This window comes from Engraulis encrasicolus, chromosome 12, assembly GCF_034702125.1.
Source record: "Engraulis encrasicolus isolate BLACKSEA-1 chromosome 12, IST_EnEncr_1.0, whole genome shotgun sequence".
Taxonomy (NCBI): domain Eukaryota; kingdom Metazoa; phylum Chordata; class Actinopteri; order Clupeiformes; family Engraulidae; genus Engraulis; species Engraulis encrasicolus.
Genome location: NC_085868.1, coordinates 3,731,747 through 3,751,746, shown reverse-complemented (window position 1 = coordinate 3,751,746; position 20,000 = coordinate 3,731,747). Strand labels below are relative to the sequence as shown.

Here is a 20,000-nt window from a genome sequence, read left to right as displayed (position 1 = left end):
TTCTGCTTATATCATTAATTGATGCTCTGACGCTTCTATGGACATGCTGTGAGCTTAGGCTTGATGCATACATGCTCATTCTGCCTTCTTTGGGTCATTTGGACCTTTTTGAGAAGCAGATGTCAGGGTGGGGTGACCATTGTGTGAAGTTGATACCTTATTTAGTTGCACAGCACGTTTCATAACAGTATATTTTTTGCAATGTGTTTTTTTTCTTGATTATATTCTGCATGTGTAATGTAAATTTTATAGAAACATGATCCCTACATGTGTTTGCACAATTTCAATTCTGCCACTTAGAATGTCAATAAGCATTAAGTCTTTGTAAGACTGTATGACCTTCAGGTTAGTCTTGCCGGTTGTCTTAAATTGCAACTTGTTAGGTCTAATTGACCTTGTTGACCCCTTTGAACAGAGCCTATGTTATGACCTTGCTGTCACCAAAATTGTAATGACCATCTCTTAATCTGGTACTTAAGGCCCTCTGTAATGTCATAGCAATGTTGTTATGATGTAGTTGAGTATTTTCAGCAAAGAGTGAATAAGTGTGATTCTACAATTCCCCTACGCTTTTGGCAAAAGCAAAATGTCAATTATCAGTATTTTTTTTCAACTAAATGACCTAGATGTTTACATAGTGTATATATTTAAGTTTCCAAACAAACAAATTGCCAAGCTTAATCTTAAATCATTTGATAAATACTCTAATGAAAGCGAACATTTGCTTAATTATTTTGTCAACAGTGTTATGGACAAATACTATGTCACTTCAAACATATATAAAAATACTACAGAGTTGAAACAATATATGTTTGAAAGTGCTTATGTCCCTTAGCAGTAATGTTGTCATTAATCTGTGCAACTGATATAGAAAATGTGATTGTTGAGCTTCATAAGTAGGATTTTATGAGTCACTGTGATACAGACTGACACATTTTTCATCATAAATCCCTGTAACGTCTGATTTGAATATAGTCACCCTCCTTACACAAGACTTCCTTCTCCAGAGATAATCCCTAGTGTATGTTCATAGGATTTTTCCAACACATAAGGGATCAATAGCGCAAAAACACTTTCAAAACAGTCAACCGTGTTACTCAACTGTGTTACGGTCAACAGTGCAGGGGAACAAGTCGGCACTTTTTTAGGAGAAAAAAACAGAGCAGACAAACCCATCTCCCAAGAACACAAATTATTTTGTTTGTTTGTCTGTCAATATGGATATAAATTGGCAAAAACATACTCCTCAACTGTCAACAGTGTTGCCAGATTGGGCTGGTTCCCGCCCAATTGGGCTGCTTAGGATGGCCGTGTGCGGGTAAAAATGGCATCTATCAGAAAAACCTTCCCACTGCCATATAAATCAATAGAATTGGGCGCGTTTTTAGGGCGGATTTTGATCATTTTTTGGGCTGGAAATCATCAGCCTCATCTGGCAACCCTGTCATACTTAATTGTAACACCATTGACGGTAACACCGTTGACATTTCAGCCATTTTTATGGTGTTGTGCTAACTGAGGGCCTCAGAAGTTCCACCACAACACCTTAATCAATTCATGTATCTGTATGCTTTATCTGTGTTTTTCTACATGTGATTTCTAATTCAGATTCTTATGAATATGTTGATAACACAGTTGACAGGCAATTTTCCCGCTATGAGAACATGAAAAAGATTGGATTAAATTATGGAAGGACGGAGCTCAAAATTTACCAAAAAGTCTTCCCGTATCCTGCCAAAGAGGTTATGACATCACGTGATGTTATTCGTATGGCCTAAGACCAAACCATTACTGATTTATGGAGGAAGTTTCAGACCGTGACACGGTTAACACAGTTTTCGTGGACACACACAAAATGGCAAATTTCATGTATAATGGAAAGGACAGTGGTCTTTCTGACAGTTTTGTCATATTGTGATGATTACTGTGAATCAACATTTGCAATCGTCTTGGGCAAAACAAGTTTCTTTACATGCTAATATGAAGACTGAATCTGACATTTGGAAAACAGGACGGCATGAAAACGCCCAAAACCAGTATTAAATATTCATTCTTGCTGAGGGCAATAATGCTATGTCTACACTTTCTGTATTATATGAAAGAAAAATGTTTTCTAATCTCCAAAACATCATTGGATGCAGTTAATAGTTAGTGAAATTGCCAAATAAAATCCACGGACTTAAAAGTGTAGGCGAATTAGAGAATCACTCATAAGCCTGTCGATGGACCCTCTGCAGTAGCCTAAGAGTCTACATGACTTGTGTAATGCATACATGCTGTTACTGCAATCATACGATTTTGAATTACCAAGATAGTGTGATTAGGAAGTGCTTTTTATATGGTGGGAATAGGACTGTATGCAGTGAGGTGATTTGGAGAAGTGCAGTTGAGATGAAAGTAGAGTGTTGAAGTGAGAGTGCTTCTTTGTGTGGGTGGGTGTGTGCCTGTGTGCCTGTGTGCCTGTGTGCGTGTGTGTGTGCGTGTGTGTGTGTGTGTGTGTGCGTGTGTGTGCGTGTGTGTGTGTGTGTGTGTGTGTGTGTGTGTGTGTGTGTGTGTGTGTGTGTGTGTGTGTGTGTGTGTGTGTGTGTGTGTGTGTGTGTGTGTGTGTGTGTGTGTGTGTGTGTGTGTGAAAGAGAGAGAGAGAGAGGGGGTGAGAGAGAGAGAGAGAGAGAGAGAGAGAGAGAGAGAGAGAGAGAGAGAGAGAGAGAGAGAGAGAGAGAGAGAGAGAGAGAGAGAGAGAGAGAGAGAGAAAGCTGACTTGAGAGTGACAGTATGTTAACTAAGACATTGATGTTAAATTAAGACATCAACAATTCGCTGCAACTGTGCTGTTATTGTGCATTTCATAAGGGCCTTTTAAATACACAAGTGCTGCCATGAAGTGTAGGCAATCAGGTGTGGATATGAGGAAGTGAGAGTGACTATATGACTGTAGGCAAACAGTCGGCCTATTTAATGAGAAGCATGACAGCTGACACTCTACTGCTCTACAGCTGACACTCACGGTACACGCTTCCTCCTCATTAGGATGTGATGGCCCAGGGGGGACGACGACTTTCCTGGACACTGAATGAAGAATGCCATTGCATACAAGCAAAAAGGTCCATTGAGTTAGAAATGTCCAGGGTTTTTTGTCAGACAGAGGTAGCTTCCCTAGATATACGAAGAGATATAGAGCATGAGTTAAGGAGTACTCATGGCACAACAAAAGGCTTAGGTGGTACGCAAGACAGAAAAGGTTGGAAAACACTGTGCTACAGGATTTACCTTTGACCACATTGAGGTAGCTACATGCTAGTTGTCACCTCTGCCACTGTAACAACATGCTACTGTTGACGTCTATAAAGTTAGCGTCTGTGTGCTCTTGACCACTGCTTTGTTTGTGTCCTTGCTACTATAAGCAGTCCTATCAGCAAATCTGTGATAAGCAAACCAGCTGCTCGCTGGAAAGTTTGCTCTTGATAGTGTGTGTGGTTCCATAGCTACCACCTTGTAATGCCTGTTGGGGGTTTCTGCAGCCTGCAGACTTCTGCCACCTGGCTGCGTTCCACCAAACTACATGCAAGGGCGTTCCGGTTTCCTCACCATCTGAGGACCGTGAAAATCAGAAATATTACCGAACGAATGAGCCAATATTGATCGCTGGATGGGATTTTCCAAGGATGGGCGGCATTTTGGGTCTTCCTCCACCTGTCATTCTCAGCCGCGTCACGGGTCGAGTTCAATGTGAGTGGCTGAAGTGGCACATCAGTCCAGATGAGGACAGGTTGTTTATCCAATCACATGCAAGGATTTTTGATACAGAGCATCAATCGAAAGCTTGTTGTTAGTGGGGGCTTCCCAGGTATGGTGCAGACGAAGGCGAAACATACCAGCTGGTGAGAGTCCGATTGGGGTTTCTGAGACTAGTGTAAGATACTTCACTATCTGTCTATCTGCCTATCTGTCTATCGGCCTACCTGTCTATCTGTCTTACCTGTCTGTCTGCCTGCCTGCCTGCCCGTCCCGTGTGTGTGTGTGTGTGTGTGTGTGTGTGTGTGTGTGTGTGTGTGTGTGTGTGTGTGTGTGTGTGTGTGTGCGTGTGTGTGTGTGTGTGTGTGTGTGTGTGTGTGTGTGTGTGTGTGTGTGTGTGTGTGTGTGTGTGAGGTTTCTGAGACTAGTGTAAGATACTTCACTATCTGTCTATCTGCCTATCTGTCTGTCGGCCTACCTGTCTATCTGTATACCAGCATACCAGCTGGTGAGAGTCCAATTAGGGTTTCTGAGACTAGTGTAAGATACTTCACTATCTGTCTATCTGCCTATCTGTCTGTCGGCCTACCTGTCTATCTGTCTTACCTGTCTGCCTGCCTGCCTGCCCGTCCCGTGTGTGTGTGTGTGTGTGTGTGTGTGTGTGTGTGTGCGTGTGTGTGTGTGTGTGCGTGTGCGTGTGTGTGTGTGTGTGTGTGTGTGTGTGTGTGTGTGTGTGTGTGTGTGCGTTTGTGTGTATGCTGTTTTAAGCAAAGACTTGTGACTCAGATGATGATACACGAATGAAGTGTGTACGCGATATGTGAGTCAGGTGATGTTTTTGGGCTGTGTTATGTTTGCTCAGTATGCACATATATATATGTGTGTGTGTGTGTGTGTGTGTGTGTGTGTGTGTGTGTGTGTGTGTGTGTGTGTGTGTGTGTGTGTGTGTGTGTGTGTGTGCGTCTGTGTGCGTGTGTGTGCGTGTGTGTGCGTGTGTGTGCGTGTGTGTGCGTGTCTGCTTGTCTGGGATGACTATACCTTACTATGGCTCCCTCTACTGGTCGTGAATGTGTACATGGCAGTGTGTGTCTGTGTGTGTCCTTCCACGTGTGTGTGTGTGTGTGTGTGTGTGTGTGTGTGTGTGTGTGTGTGTGTGTGTGTGTGTGTGTGTGTGTGTGTGTGTGTGTGTGTGTGTGTGTGTGTGTGTGTGTGTGTGTGTGTGTGTGTGTGTGTGTGTGTGTGTGTGTGTGTGTGTGTGTGTGTGGCTGTAAGCGTTGTATGAGCATGTGAGGTATGCCCAGCACTATCCTAGTGGTACCGGATATGTCCAAGGGTATTTGCTGTACTGAATGCTGAGTATGACTGGAGGCGTCTCTCTTTCCTTTTTTCTTTTTTTTGAGGGGAGGGGTGGGGTACGGGGGGCACAGAGGTGGAAGGATGGGAGGTGGTATGACTAGAAGTCTCAGGGGTTTTTTTTTGTGGGGGGGGGAGTCACAGGCTATTCTACAGGGGTGGAAAGAGGGGGAGGTGGAGTTGGAGGGGCACGCATGGCATGGCAGGAGGAGATAGGGAAAGGGATTTGTGGTAGAAGAGGGAAGGAGGAGAAAGCGAAGTGGAGAGGAGGAGGGAAGGAGTAAAAAAGAGGGGTGAGAAGAGAGGTCAAGAGGAGAAGAGGGGAGGAGAAGAGGAGTGTAGACGTGGAGATGAGGAGTGAAGGGGAGAAGAGGAGAGGAAGAGAGAAAGATAGAGATGTGGAGAGGTATGGAGATGGAGGGAGGACAGGAGAGGTAGAGGACCGGAGGTGTGAAGGAGGAGGAAGTAGGTGGTATGCGGAGAAAAGCAGGAGAGGAAAGGAGGGGAATGGAAGAGAGAGGAGAGGGGGAAAGGAGAAATGGAGGAGAGCCAGGAGACGTAGCAGAGGACAGGAGAAATGGGAGGGTAGGAGAGGAAGAGGGAAGAAATGGAGGAGAGGAGAGGAGTGGCGTGGAAAAAAGGAGGGAGGAGTAGAGGAGAAGTGGAGAGGAGTGCAAGTGGTGGAGTGGAGGAATGGAGAAGAGGAGGGATAGAGGAGTGGGGAGTGGAGACATGAAAGAGATGAGTGAGGGAGGAGCAGAGGAGAAATGGAGTGTAGGAGAGGGAAGTAGATTGGTAGCAGGAGGAGGAGAGATGAAGAGGAGGAGCGGGGGAATGGAGGAGGACAGGAGAGAAGAGTGGGAGGAGGAGAGGAGTGGAGGAGAAGAGGGGGAGAAATGGAAGTGCCGGAGGCACAGGGGGGGGTATAGGAATGGAGGAGAGGAGACCGAGAGGAGGAGTGGAAGAGAGGAGGTGCGGGAGGTTCGGGAGGCATGTGAAGGTTGCAGGCAACTAGTCATGAGTTGCACTCGGAGCTCAGAGAGTTGCATAAGACGAGACTGAAGCATGATGCAACTGACACACGCACACACTCTCACACGCACACACACACACACACACTTGGGGAGAGTGGAAAGGGGGACAGAGGAAGACACACATACACAGGAGGGAGAGGGGAGAGGGGGAGAGAGAGCGACAGACACACTTAAGGAGAGGGGAGGAAAGGTGGAAGTCAGAGAGAGAGCGAGAGAGAGAGCGAGAGAGATGATGATGATGATGATGATGATGCATAGGGGTCCTGACTGAGAAAGAGTCATAGTGAATTATGAAGACATAGTGACACAGTGAAGAAGGGAAAGAAGGGACATCAAAAGCGAGATGAATTGTGAAATAGAGAGCAATAGTTAGACAGAGAGATAGAGAGCGAAGGAAGGTGCAACCATCAGTGCCTCCTGTATCAGATGTCTCCCCCCCTCTCTGTCTGTCTGTATACAGAATGACATTTCCCAAATCTAACTCCCCATCACATGACAACCCCCCCCCCCCCCGCCAACACGCACACACACACACACACACACACACACACACACACACACACACACACACACACACACACACACACACACACACACACACACACACACACACACACACACACACACACACACACACATACACACAGTGACACTCATACACACGCTCACACAGACACACACTTTCCCTCTCTCATATGAATCCAACCTTCTCTCTGCTCCCCTCCAGTCAGAGCAGCCAGTATTTCAAATACATACCTGTAAACACTCCTCCTCCAAAGAATAAAAATTCCCCACACTTACACCCCGTCGACACGTATGTGGAAACACAATGTACTTCATCCACTTGGGCCTTCCCACTTCATACAGAGATGTAAACAGGATAATCACATAGTTAAGGCACAAAAAAACCCCAAACAAACAAAACAAAAAAACAGAGAATCAGGTGGAGTTGGAATGCTACCTGGTAGTACTTTTTAAAGATGGTGCTCTTTGGTGACAGGCTTTAGTTCAATTTAAAAGTTCTAGAACACTTTTAACTAGTGGTGTCAACAATAATCGATTCTGCAATGCCATGCAATGCGGGGCATGGACAATTCAATTCAATGCGGCAAGTTCCATAATCGATGTGGCAAATTTTTCAAGTTTCAATAACTTCCGTGGATATTTCAGAAGAAAATGAATGTTAAATTAAATAAAAGCACTTCCAAGCATTGAAAACTGCAAGATTGATACAGAAAACAGCCAATAAAATGTTGCTCAGTATCTGACTACTTGTATTGCCTCATCATGACTGATAAAACATTTGCTTTGCTTTCAGTAGAAACGTAATGCATTGCAATGCATCGTAGAATTGAATTGAATTGAATCAAATCGAATCGCTACCTCCCGAATCGTAATCAAATCGAATCCTGAGAGCAGTGCCAATTGCACACCAGTGCCAAGTGCACACCACTTTAGAACACCAAGGCTCTTATCTTAGTTAACATGCATTTATTCTACTGGGCATGACATGATTTAAAACACTTCGACAAGTTTCAGCATAAAGCCTTCGTCAGGAAGTCTTTTACAAAGAAGATGAGTACCTTGGTATTCTACAACTTAAAAAAAACGATTGTTTGGTTGGCCAAAGCCATAGGCATCGCCAATTTTTGTTCTGTTGTTTGAGTTTCTTAAAATATGAAAATATAAATAAATAAAGAATAAGTGTTGATAAAAAAAACATCCACCATATGTCTTAACTTCCTTGACACTCACAATTCAACTTCAGATGTCACCATGTCACAATATGTCACCAGTGTGTGACAGTGTGACAGTTGAACTTCATTCCATGGTGAATTGTTGGTGGATGATCACAGGTATTTATGAACGAGTGTTTATGCACACAGAGAGTGCAGCCTGTCATATATATCATACTAATGCTTGAGTGACAGCTGTAATATATGTTATGCTGTACCAAAATGTGAGTTACAGCTGTAATGTCAAGTTACCCCTTTAAAATAAAAAATGCATGTTTTTGAATATATAAATAAATACTATTTTCTTAACAAAAAGCAACACTTTCTGAAGCAACGAGAAGTGACCTCAACTTAAACATTCTGCAAAAAGTAGCGTTTTTCTCCATTTGGCTCTGAAACATGTGACTCTGGAATTGAAATCCAGTCACATATAAGAACACAAGGGGTTTTATTTGTCACATGCATAAAATTTCAGTAAGTAAAACATGCAGTGAAATTATTACTGGGGCTTGAGTTACAGCTGTCATATACGCTATACTAACGTTTGAGTAACGGCTGCCAAACATAACCAGGGGTCTTGTGATCCTGAGCCAAGTGCCACTGTAAGTGAAGTGCCAATGAGTCAGACCAACTTTAAAAAAAGTCACTCGTGTGCATTTAGAGGCGCACTGACACCACACTGATGCTTATTTAGGAGCCATACTGTATTTCAAATGCTTGAATTTTGAATAAGATGTAGAGTGCCCTCCATTATTATTGGCACCCCTGGTTGAGATGTGTTTTTTAGCTTCCAATTATTATTATTTTTCTCTAAATAATATGGGACCTTAATGGAAAAAAAGAGAAAAATCCAACCTTCAATACAAGTGCATTTATTCAGTGGGGAAAAAATCCCACATAAAGAAATAATTATTTGACATCAAATAATGTGTGTCACAATTATTAGCACCCCTGTTGTTAATATTTTGTACAACCCCCTTTTGCCAACAAAACAGCACCTAATCTTCTCCTATAATGTTTCACAAGATGGGAAAAGACAGAAAGAGGGATCTTCAGTCATTCCTCTTTGCAGAATCTCTCTAAATCATCCAGAGACCTGGGTCCTCTCCTCTGTACTCTCCTCTTCAGCTCACCCCACAGGTTCTCAATGGGGTTGAGGTCTGGGGACTGAGATGGCCATGGGAGGAGCTTGATTTTGTGTCTGGTTAACCATTTCTGTGTAGATTTGGCCGTATGTTTAGGGTCATTGTCTTGCTGAAAGACCCAGTGACGACCCATCTTCAGCTTTTTGGCAGAGGGCAACAGATTTTGATTTAAAATGTCCTGGTATTTCAAAGCATTCATGATGCCATGCACCCTAACAAGCTTCCCAGGGCCTTTGGAAGCGAAACAGCCCCACAGCATCACTGACCCACCCCCATACTTCACAGTGGGTATGAGGTGCTTTTCAGCATGCGCATCTTTCGTGGCACGCCAGACCCACTTAGAGTGTTTGTTGCCAAAAAGCTCAATCTTGGTCTCATCTGACCAAAGCACACGGTCCCAGTTGAAGCCCCAATACCGCTGGGCGAACTCCAGACGTTTACGTTTATGATTGTGGGTGAGGAAAGGTTTTCTCCGTGCATGCCTCCCAAACAGCTTGTTGGCGTGTAGACAGCGCCTGATGGTTGATTTGGAGACTTTGTGACCCCAGGATGCTACCATTTGTTGTAATTCTGTAACAGTGAGCTTTGGAGATATTTTGGAGATATTTCTCTTACCATCCTCCTCACTGTGCGTGGTGGCAAAATAAACTTGGGTCCTCGTCCAGGCTTGTTTACCACTGTTCCAGTTGTTTTGAACTTCTTAATTATTCCTCTCACAGTAGATATGGGCAGCTGCAGTTGAGTGCAATCTTCTTGTAGCCTCTGCCTGACCTGTGAAGGTCGACGCACATCTGCCTCACTTGTATGCTGTGTTCCTTTGTCTTTCCCATGTTTAAGAGTGGATAAGAGAAATGGCCTCTGTGTCACGTCATATTTATACCCCAGGGAAACAGGAAGTCATGAATTACTAATTAAATGTTCCTACATACTCTGGTAAACTTTGTAAACTACTGTAGAAATGACAGAAATGCTTCAATTATATGTATTTCCTGGGAATTGTTAAGGGTGCCAATAATTGTGGAACAGGTGATTTAATGAAAAATAATTATTTTTTAGTCAGGGATTTTTTTTATTTTCCTACAATTCATTTGAGTTGAAGGCTACATTTTCCTAAAATTTTCAGTGTGACAGTATTCTTCTGCAATAAACACTGAATTTATTTTAAGGCTTTTAACACATCTCAACCAGGGGTGCCAATAATTATGGAGGGCACTGTATATTGACAAATTGCAAACTGAAAGAGTTAGTGAAAGAGAGACGGAGAGGCAATGATGGAGAGAGGGAGAGTGAGTGAGAGAAGCAATGGAACGAGAGAAAATAATTTGTATACTGTATACCTAGATGAAACCCAACTGTGAGAAAGAGAGAAAAATAGAGGCAGAGAGAAACTGAGAAAGAATGACAGGGAAAAAGAGAGAATGAAAGAGATCACTTTTGCTAGTCGTACAAACATGCGCGCACACACACACACGCACACGCGCACACACACACACACACACACACACACACACACACACACACACACACACACACACACACACACACACACACACACACACACACACACACACACACACACACACACACACACACACACACACACACACACACACGCCTCACTTACCAGTTTGCCATTTAGCGAGAGTGGCTGGTGTCATAAGATAGGTATACTCGCTGATGTCATGTGATCACTGCTCTTGGTGTGTTTGTCACTTTTAGGGTTGAAAGGGTGAAAGGTCATTGTGTCCCATAAACTCTCCTGTCTCCTGAAACCCACTTTAGGCCTTCTCTCACTCATTCACGTACAGGAGTGACAGGAGTCAGATACAGCATGTACAGACACATTTTTTTCAAATGTCATGCGTTCCCTGTGTTTAAAGGGGCATATTACACTCTTTTAACCTCTTCTAATGAGGTTGTTTTTTTGGTCAGACTTGTTTGTTTGTTTGTTTGTTTCGCCAAAGCCACTTTAGGCCTTTGCTAACAGATCCACATACAGATGAGTCAGATGTATGTGCAAATACATTTAAAGGTCATATGTTGCGAGTGCAAGTAAAGGGGCATATTACACTCGTTTAACCTCTGCCAACGAGGTCATTTTCCCGTCGGCTTTGTATGCTTGTTTGCTTCTTCTAAGCCACTTTCAGTTGTCACTTACAGATCCACGTACAGAGTCAGAGACAGCATGTACAAACACATTTTTATAAATGTTGTGTGCCCTCGGAATTCAAGTAAAAGGCCATATTGCTCTCTTTTAACGTCTGCCAACGAAGTCCATTTTTAGTCTGCTTTGTTTGTTTTTGGTCAGCTTTGTTTGTTTGTTTGTCTCCAAACTACTGTAAATGTCATGTTTTCTCTCTGACTCTGACTCCATATTGTACTCTTCTAGCCCCTGCTAATGCTAATGTTTTTGTCGAATTTTGTTCGTTTGTTTGTAAGGCATGAATGTACATGTCGTTCTGGAATTTGGACAGTATGTTGGTATGCTCAACGTCTCAACCAGATTCTTTTCCGGGTGATCATCTGAGCTGCCTTGACGGGTGTCTGTGCTCTTCCAGTGCTTTTCTTAACTCTCTTTTAAGTGTATGGGACATGTAAACATGCCCGTCACGTTCTTTACACATGATCATAGTCATGTGATGGGAGGGCTAACCACCTCTTCTGTTTTAATTGTTGTTGTCATTGCTGTTGCTGTTGTTGTTGTTGTTGCTGCTGTTGTTGTTTTTGAAAATGAGTCGTTTGGGTTCACGACGTTAGCTGTTAGTATAGCATACATCATCAATAGCATAGGCTCGATCTGCTACTGTTTAGGGATGTTGTCGTTAGCACAACAGCAGCATAGTGGGAATTATAAACTGTTCATCATCTGACATAAGGCCTGGATTACATGTATGAGGACATTTTTAAACACAGATTTTTGTATCCATAAACCATTTTTATCAATTTATACATATTAACACACCTTTGCGACAAGTGCATTTTAGAAATACCGGTAGTTAAACTTTGTTTTATTTTAAACAAACGGCCAAGAGTATGTGTTTACAAAACACATTATGCACTTCATATTAGCCCTCACATTATGCACTTCACACAAACACGCACGCAGATGCCGCGCAGGCGCACTTGCGTGCACACACACACACACACACACACACACACACACACACACACACACACACACACACACACACACACACACACACACACACACACACACACACACACACACACACACACACACACACACACACGCACACAGGTGGTATGTGGCTACTGTATGGGTTCATGGCTGTGTGGGGCTCTCCATTATGAGGTCAAATCTACTTCTGTTTGGTGTGTGTGTGTGTGTGTGTGTGTGTGTGTGTGTGTGTGTGTGTGTGTGTGTGTGTGTGTGTGTGTGTGTGTGTGTGTGTGTGTGTGTGTGTGTGTGTGTGTGTGTGTGTGTGTGTGTGTGTGTGTGTGTGTGTGTGTGTGTGTGTGTGTGTTTCTGTTCTGAGCTGAGCTGATTCACTGTGCTATTTTGTGCCCATGCGGTAGTGTGGCTGGTCTGTCTGACACGCATACATTTGAGTGTCAGAGTTGGCTCCTATTACCCAGTGGCCATCAGTGTGTTTCTATCATTCTGTTTGTCTGTCTGTCTGTCTGTCTGTCTGTCTGTCTGTCTGTCTGTCTGTCTGTCTGTCTGTCTGTCTGTCTGTCTGTCTGTCTGTCTGTCTGTCTGTCTTTCTGGCTGTGTGCATGTCTGTCGGTCACCCTCTATATCCCTTGATCTGTTTGCCTTTTGGATCTGTCTGATCTGTGAACCTGTCGGCTTGCCTGTTTATTTGTGTCCGTCTGTTTGCATCTGTCTGTCGTTCAATCATTCTGTCTACCTGCTTGCTTACCTACCTGTCCATCTGTCTGTCTGTGTTTGTCTGTCTGTCTTACCTGTCTCTGCCTACCTGACTGCAGGCTTGTCTGTCTGCCTGTCTGGATGTCCACCTGTCTTCATCTCTGTGTCTGCCTGTCTGTCTGTCTGTCTGTCTGTCTGTCTGTCTGTCTGTCTGTCTGTCTGTCTGTCTGTCTGTCTGTCTGTCTGTCTGTCTGTCTGTCTGTCTGTCTTCTTGATTGCCTACCTGTCTGTCTGCCTGTCTTGGTGTCTGTCTGTTTGCCTGCCTGTCTTCCTGCCTACCTGCCAGCCTACCTGCCTGTCTGTCTGTCTGTCTGCTTGGATGTTTCTCGTATTTGCTTTGTAACTGTGTCATCTCTTTCAGTGTCTCTTCCTCAGTGATCTGCCTCTTTCTTTTAATGTGTGTATCACAGATCTACTTCTGTAACTGTGAGTGTACGTATGTCTCACTGATATGCTTGTTTGTGTGTGTGTATGTGTGTGTGTGTGTGTGTGTGTGTGTGTGTGTGTGTGTGTGTGTGTGTGTGTGTGTGTGTGTGTGTGTGTGTGTGTGTGTGTGTGTGTGTGTGTGTGTGTGTGTGTGTGTGTGTGTGTGTGTGTGCGTGTGTGCGTCTGTGTGTGTGTGACCTCAGGGTGTGGGCATGTAAGGCACCCCTAAAAAAAGACCCCATACCCCTCTAACCCCCCACTACCCCCGCTCACCACCCCCTCTCTCCACACTACTGCCCTAAACCATTACCATTCACCTCTCTCTCTCTCTCTCTCTCTCTCTCTCTCTCTCTCTCTCTCTCTCTCTCTCTCTCTCTCTCTCTCTCTCTCTCTCTCTCTCTCTCTCTCTCTCTCTCTCTGTGTCTGTCTGTCTCCCCCCCCCACTCAGTGTTTGCCTGTCACTCTGCTCTTTCTAGGGGAAGGCCTCGCTCCCTCTCTTTCTCTTTCTCTTTGCTGGCACTTTTGGATTGGAGGGTCTCTATGTCTGTCTATCTTTACTAGGGGAGGGTCTCTCTCTCTCTCTCTCTCTCTCTCTCTCTCTCTCTCTCTCTCTCTCTGTCTCTCTGTCTCTGTCTCTGTCTCTCTGTCTCTGTCTCTCTCTCTCTCTCTCTCTCTCTCTGTCTCTCTGTCTCTCTGTCTCTCTGTCTCTCTGTCTCTCTCTGTCTCTCTCTCTGTCTCTCTCTCGCTCTCTGTAGGGGTGGGGGGGTTTAAAATAAAGTCAGCTGTCTCCACTGTCTCAGGACATTGAGGTGCTAGGACCCGTCTGGAGCTGGTCTCCACTCACACTAATCCATATATACACACACGACACAGACACACACATACACATACACGCGCTCAGGGAGCGTTGGCGGTGGGACACCCTGAGACAGGAGCTCAGAGCCAGGGCAAGAGAGCCCAGCAGCGCGGGACGTAGCAGCGGCTGCACCAGTTAGCATCTTAGCAACCGTAGTTTAACAAGCTTTGTCGTCGTCTCCTGGTGGGATTCTAATTGGGGTCCTGGTGACACCTGCGTATTCTTGGTGACAGGACAGTTGTCACAGGTAAGACACTGTGTGTGAATGTGTTTGTGGTGTGTGTGTGAGTGTTGGTTTGTATGTGGAAGTTATGCCTCGAAACATCAGATGGGGGCCCAAAACTGAACCATGTTCAATGTTGAAGTAGATGTGAAATGTGTTCTGTGTGTGTAGGGGGTATGGGGGGTTTGGGGGAGATGCTTTCTCTTTCTGTCTATGTGAGTTGGTCCAGGTAGAGAAAATCTGAGGCAATCAAGGTTACATTTTTTTACTTTTTATTTGGCTACAATGTCTACACGTTTCCGCCCTTATGGTCTTTTTCGAGGCGTATCTAGAGCAGGCTGTGGTAGGAGTTTTTGGGTATGAGTTGGGTATGAGTTTAAAATGTTGGGGTAGTGTAGCCCAGAGGTGTCCAAAGTAAGAGTAAAAGTAAACCGATGGTGTAAGTACAGCACTAGCCCATGATATGACATAGTAGTTACTCCATTGTATGTAATGAGGTGTTGTTACTGAAAAAAAAACACTAAAAATCTAACAAGAACACACCACAAATTCAATCCAACCAGTGAGTCATCTGACTGTAAGACAAGTGCACGGGTTTATTGGTTATTTGTATAAGTTACCTTATTTTACCTTACTTTTACTTTTGACTTTTACTTTTTACTTTGTAGCCTAATGGCCAGGACATTATTTCTTAGAATTATTGGCCACTGGGCAAGTGTGTATGCATTTGGTTTGCCTACTTGAGAGAGGCAGTGTGTGTGTGTGTGTGTGTGTGTGAGTGTGTGTGCTGGGATAAATGAAAGTTAATTTTACAGCAGACATCTATTTTGAGGGAGGCTAATTTAGAGGTCCGAACACCCCACTGCATTACACCTTACCATGTAATGTGTGTGTGCTTCATTACCCTTTGGGGATTGTTATTCTGAGAGAGAGAGAGAGAGAGAGAGAGAGAGAGAAAGAGAGAAAGAGAGAGAGATAGAGATAGAGAGAGAGAGAGAGAGAGAGAGAGAGAGAGAGAGAGAGAGAGAGAGAGAGAGAGAGAGAGAGAGAGAGAGAGAGAGAGAGAGAGAGAGAGAGAGGTTTCCGGGAATGAGAGAGTCAGTATGTTCTGATTTCCTGGCTGGTACCTATAGATTGTGTGCGCATGCCTGCATGTGTGTGTGTATGCTTGTGAACGAAACTGGTTCAGAAGCACAGGAATCTCAGGCTGAATGTGGCGTTCTATGCAGCGTCACAGACAATAAGGACAGAGGCTAACGGCTGACACACAGAGAGAGAGAGAGTGTGTCCCTAGTGTCCCTCTAGGGCCACCATAGTCTGCGAGAGTGGTGTGGCTGTGGTGTGAGTGCTTATTATAGTGTCTCGCCAACAGCAGCAGTCTGCATATAGAGGTAGAGGCACAGAAGCCATACAGATTACATACCACAGGCCCAGCATGCATGCACACGCACGCACACACGCACGCACGCAAACACGCACGCACGCACGCACGCACGCACGCAGGCACGCACACACACACACACACACACACACACACACACACACACACACACACACACACACACACACACACACACACACACACACACACACACACAGATGGCATACCACAGGACACTCTCAGCCCTGGTCATAGCCACTCTTGACCCAGAACCCTGAGCCCTCGGTCAGACTTAGAGACAGGCATGCCACAGGCCATACAGTCAGGCAGTCATGTTACAGTTACAATCTCATACAGTTGACATACCAGGACACTCTGCCTCATTCCGAAGCACTCAACACACACACATACTGCACATTTACACTTAGCTTCGCACAGAGGCAACGAGGCCATAGTCACAGAGACTTAGAAGCCACCACTTAAGCCAGGACCACTGCCTACACACTGCACCAGTAGCCTACAAACCATACTGTATAGCCTTCCCCTACTGTTTTAGCGTGTCACACAGGCTTAATTGTACAGACAGTACAGACAAAACACAGCAAATGTATTAAATAGCTGAGCAATCCCAATGGACTGCACAGACTAAAGCTGGCAAAAGCAGTGAAAGAGAAAATGATGTTTGGAAGCAGCCAGCCTAAAACTCATGTTGAAGCTCATTTGAGGCATGTGCAATAGGACATGTTGACATTGAAGTTAGTTGACGCCAAACTGCATCATAGGCCATTACCATATAAAGGCAAATGAAATGTAACTTGTCTTTTGATGCCTTGGACACGCAAAAAGCCTTCCAGCACCACTTTTTTTGCCCTCATCAAAATCAGTTATGTCCGCCACTCTGGCCACATTTGCGGCACTTGGTGTGTGTACAGAACTTAAAGACCTCAGTCAGTCTGCCTGTCTGTCCCTCCGTCTGTTTCTCATCTTCCTCCTTACACACTTAAATGTCTTTTTCTGGCCTGCTCTCGATCGGTCTTGCTGTTTCGGTCTCTTTCTATCTCCGTCTCGGTGACTCTCATCCTATGTCCCCTCTCTTGTCTATTTCTGTTTTCCTCTCACCCTTGTTTTACGCAACTGACTGGCTGGGTGTAAGGGGCCTCCACGTAACTGACTGGGTTTAAGGGCCTCAACGTACGTCACTGGCTGGGTCTTGGGGGCCTCAAAATTGCTGCTACAAGTGTCTCCATTTCACTGCAGCTTTTTAAAATTCTTTGGGGGCAAGGGAGGACAACGCATTTCTTACATTTCGAGCAATTTCCATTCGCAACCTGGGGGGCGTTTCACGACAGCGTCATTGCTAACTATGTTAGCAACTTTACCTGGTGGCAATGCAATTTCCCATTGCCAACCTTCTCAGTTTCTAACTGCTTATTAATGATGATTTTGAGAAACCGGTTACAGATTGAGACAGAGGAGGGGCAGTCAATATCTTTTACCCACATTCCAACTCTATTCTTTAGCATGTGTTACCATATGAGCACAGAATATGGGCTTCACAGAATTTCTCTCTGTGTGTCCCTCTCACAATGATCGTTTTTGGAAAGCCAGATCTAGAAAGGATTGCCTGATTTTCATAGAATTCCAGATCTCGTATCGAGATTCTGTTCTGACCAAGAAGATAAAAAATAACGTTTCCAAACGGCATGGTTAACCCACCTCCCTTGGTTTGCAACTGGTCGATGTCAGAAGGGGCTGTGCCGAAGTTTAAACCAAACTTAAACCACGTCACTGCCTTGAACACGCCTCTTCGCAGGGACGTTGGAGATGCTTAAAGTTGATTGGTTCCCGACAAAGTGGGTGGAGTTCCCCAGCCCGGCGGAGCTCAGAAAGTACTTGAAAAAGCTCTTTTCCTGACTAATTTCGCAGGGCCGAAGGTGTTGCGTCATTAGGAAGGTGCAGCCTGGCTAAGAAAGGTAACCCCTACTGTACAATGTGTGGGAACCATAAGAAATGTCAAAGTGTTTTACAATTGACCAACCAATCGAACGACTGGCTGACCGATCAGCATAGTGGCATATATATTCACTGCACATGAATACAAAATAAATATAGGCCTACCAACCAATTGAATGACTGGCTGACCGATCAGCATAGAGGCATATATATTCACTGCACATGAATAAAAAATAAATATAGGCCTACCATATTTCCTGATTTTATAGCCTGGCCCTAATAGTGCCCTGCTTCTTTTAGTAACCTGGACTAAAACTATTTTAATGAATATAATCTTGCCTCTTTTAGTAGTTTATGTCCCAGCCAGTGTTACTCTATGGCAAATATTTTTTTGTTTTTGTATTTAAAAGTCTCCTTCAAATTGTGGCCTGCCCATATTGTTAGCCTGCTACAAAGTTTCAAGAAAAGTTTGCACAGAAGAAAACCTTCCCCCATGTCCTTTCAGGCCCTCAGAAGGAAGACGCTGTGCAAACGAACTCTCACAACTTAGAATAAGAACTTCCTGCTTCACGCAATCCTATCTGGCACTGTCACACGCACGCACACACGCGCACGCACACGCACACACACACACACACACACACACACACACACACACACACACACACACACACACACACACACACACACACACACACACACACACAGAGGAATCCTCCCCCCGTGTAGGCAACATGACTCTGTGAATGCCCGGCTCTAAAATAAGGCAGGTTTTATTTTACACTGCCTGGATTACTCCGGTGTGTGTGTGTGTGTGTGTGTGTGTGTGTGTGTGTGTGTGTGTGTGTGTGTGTGTGTGTGTGTGAGAGAGAGAGAGAGAGAGAGAGAGAGAGAGAGAGAGAGAGAGAGAGAGAGAGAGAGAGAGAGAGAGAGAGAGAGAGAGAGAGAGAGAGAGAGAGAGAGAGAGAGAGAGAGAGAGAGAGAGAGTAGTAGGGAGAGAGAGAAAGAGAGAGAATGTGTGTGTGAGAGAGAGAGATCCTGGGGATTGTTCTTGCATTCTTGTTGGCTACTATTTTCCTCAGGCATGCACAGGTCTGTCGCTCCATTCATCCATCCATCATCCATCCATCATCTGTTTCATCCACCCATCATTCATCATGCCTCCCTTTCTACCTTCACCCATGGATTCCTCCCTCGCTCCCTTGATCCCTTCCTCCATTTATCTCTCTACCCATCTCTGTATCCTCCCTTGCATTCCTCCATCCATTCCTCCATCCATCCATCCATCCATCCATCCTCCTACCTATCCATCCACCCATCCATCTATCCATCCGTCCATCATTCAGGACAGTGCTGCGACATGACGTGATGTTCTGTCGTTCCTGGGAGATAAACGAGTGTGGTATTATCCCTGGTCTGTCCGTCTCTGTCTGTCTGTCTGTCTGTCTGTCCGTCTCCGCTGCTCTATTTGAAGAGGCTAGTGTTACCGCTGACCTCAGGTGTAGGGTGTCGCCAGGCGCGAGAGGTGTGTGTGTGTGTGTGTGTGTGTGTGTGTGTGTGTGTGTGTGTGTGTGTGTGTGTGTGTGTGTGTGTGTGTGTGTGTGTGTGTGTGTGTGTGTGTGTGTGTGTGTGTGTGTGTGTGTGTGTGTGTGTGTGTGCAGGGGGGTTGCGGGTACATCACGTAAAATCCCTGTTATTTTGGGCTGCTGACCACTCGTAGCCCCACCACCCCTCTGTCACCCTCTCCCCGCAATCTCTCTTCCCCTCTCTTTCTTCCCTTCTCCTTCTCTCTCTCTTTATCGGTCTTTGCCTCATCATCTCTCTCTAATTATTTCTTCCTGTCTTTATTTCTGTCATATGTCTCCCTCATCTCACCCCATTTCTTCTTTCTCTCTCTCTCTCTCTCTCTCTCTCTCTCTCTCTCTCTCTCTCTCTCTCCCTCTCTCTCCCCCTGCCTCGCTCATGTCTGAGCTGCTAAGTTTGACTCTGCGTGTACTCCATACTTGTGCATCTAAAACGGGTTTTCTGGGAACATAGTTGTATCACTGCTGTGTGTGTGTGTGCATACATGCGTGTGTGTGTGTGCGTGTGTGTGAGCGTGCATTCGCATGTGTGTGTGTGAGTGTGTGTGTGTGTGTGTGTGTGTGTGTGTGTGTGTGTGTGTGTGTGTGTGTGTGTGTGTGTGTGTGTGTGTGTGTGTGTGTGTGTGTGTGTGTGTGTGTGTGTGCGTGTGTGTGTGTGTCATTCTGGGAACATGGTTGGGTCATCA

At 44.9% G+C, this 20,000-nt stretch overlaps 1 protein-coding gene across 2 annotated transcripts in view; it reads left to right on the top strand.

Moving 5' to 3' along the window:
• The window catches only part of xirp2a (xin actin binding repeat containing 2a), a 62,448-nt gene that overhangs the window by 15,477 nt on the left and 26,971 nt on the right, over positions 1–20,000 (top strand). The window contains exon 1 of one of the 2 annotated variants that reach the window (XM_063211507.1): positions 14,118–14,421. The exons of the other annotated variant lie outside the window; for it this stretch is intronic. The gene's annotated coding sequence lies outside the window, so the exon portion shown is untranslated. Of the gene's footprint in view, positions 1–14,117; positions 14,422–20,000 lie in introns of those variants that run through there. 2 annotated transcript variants of the gene reach the window in all.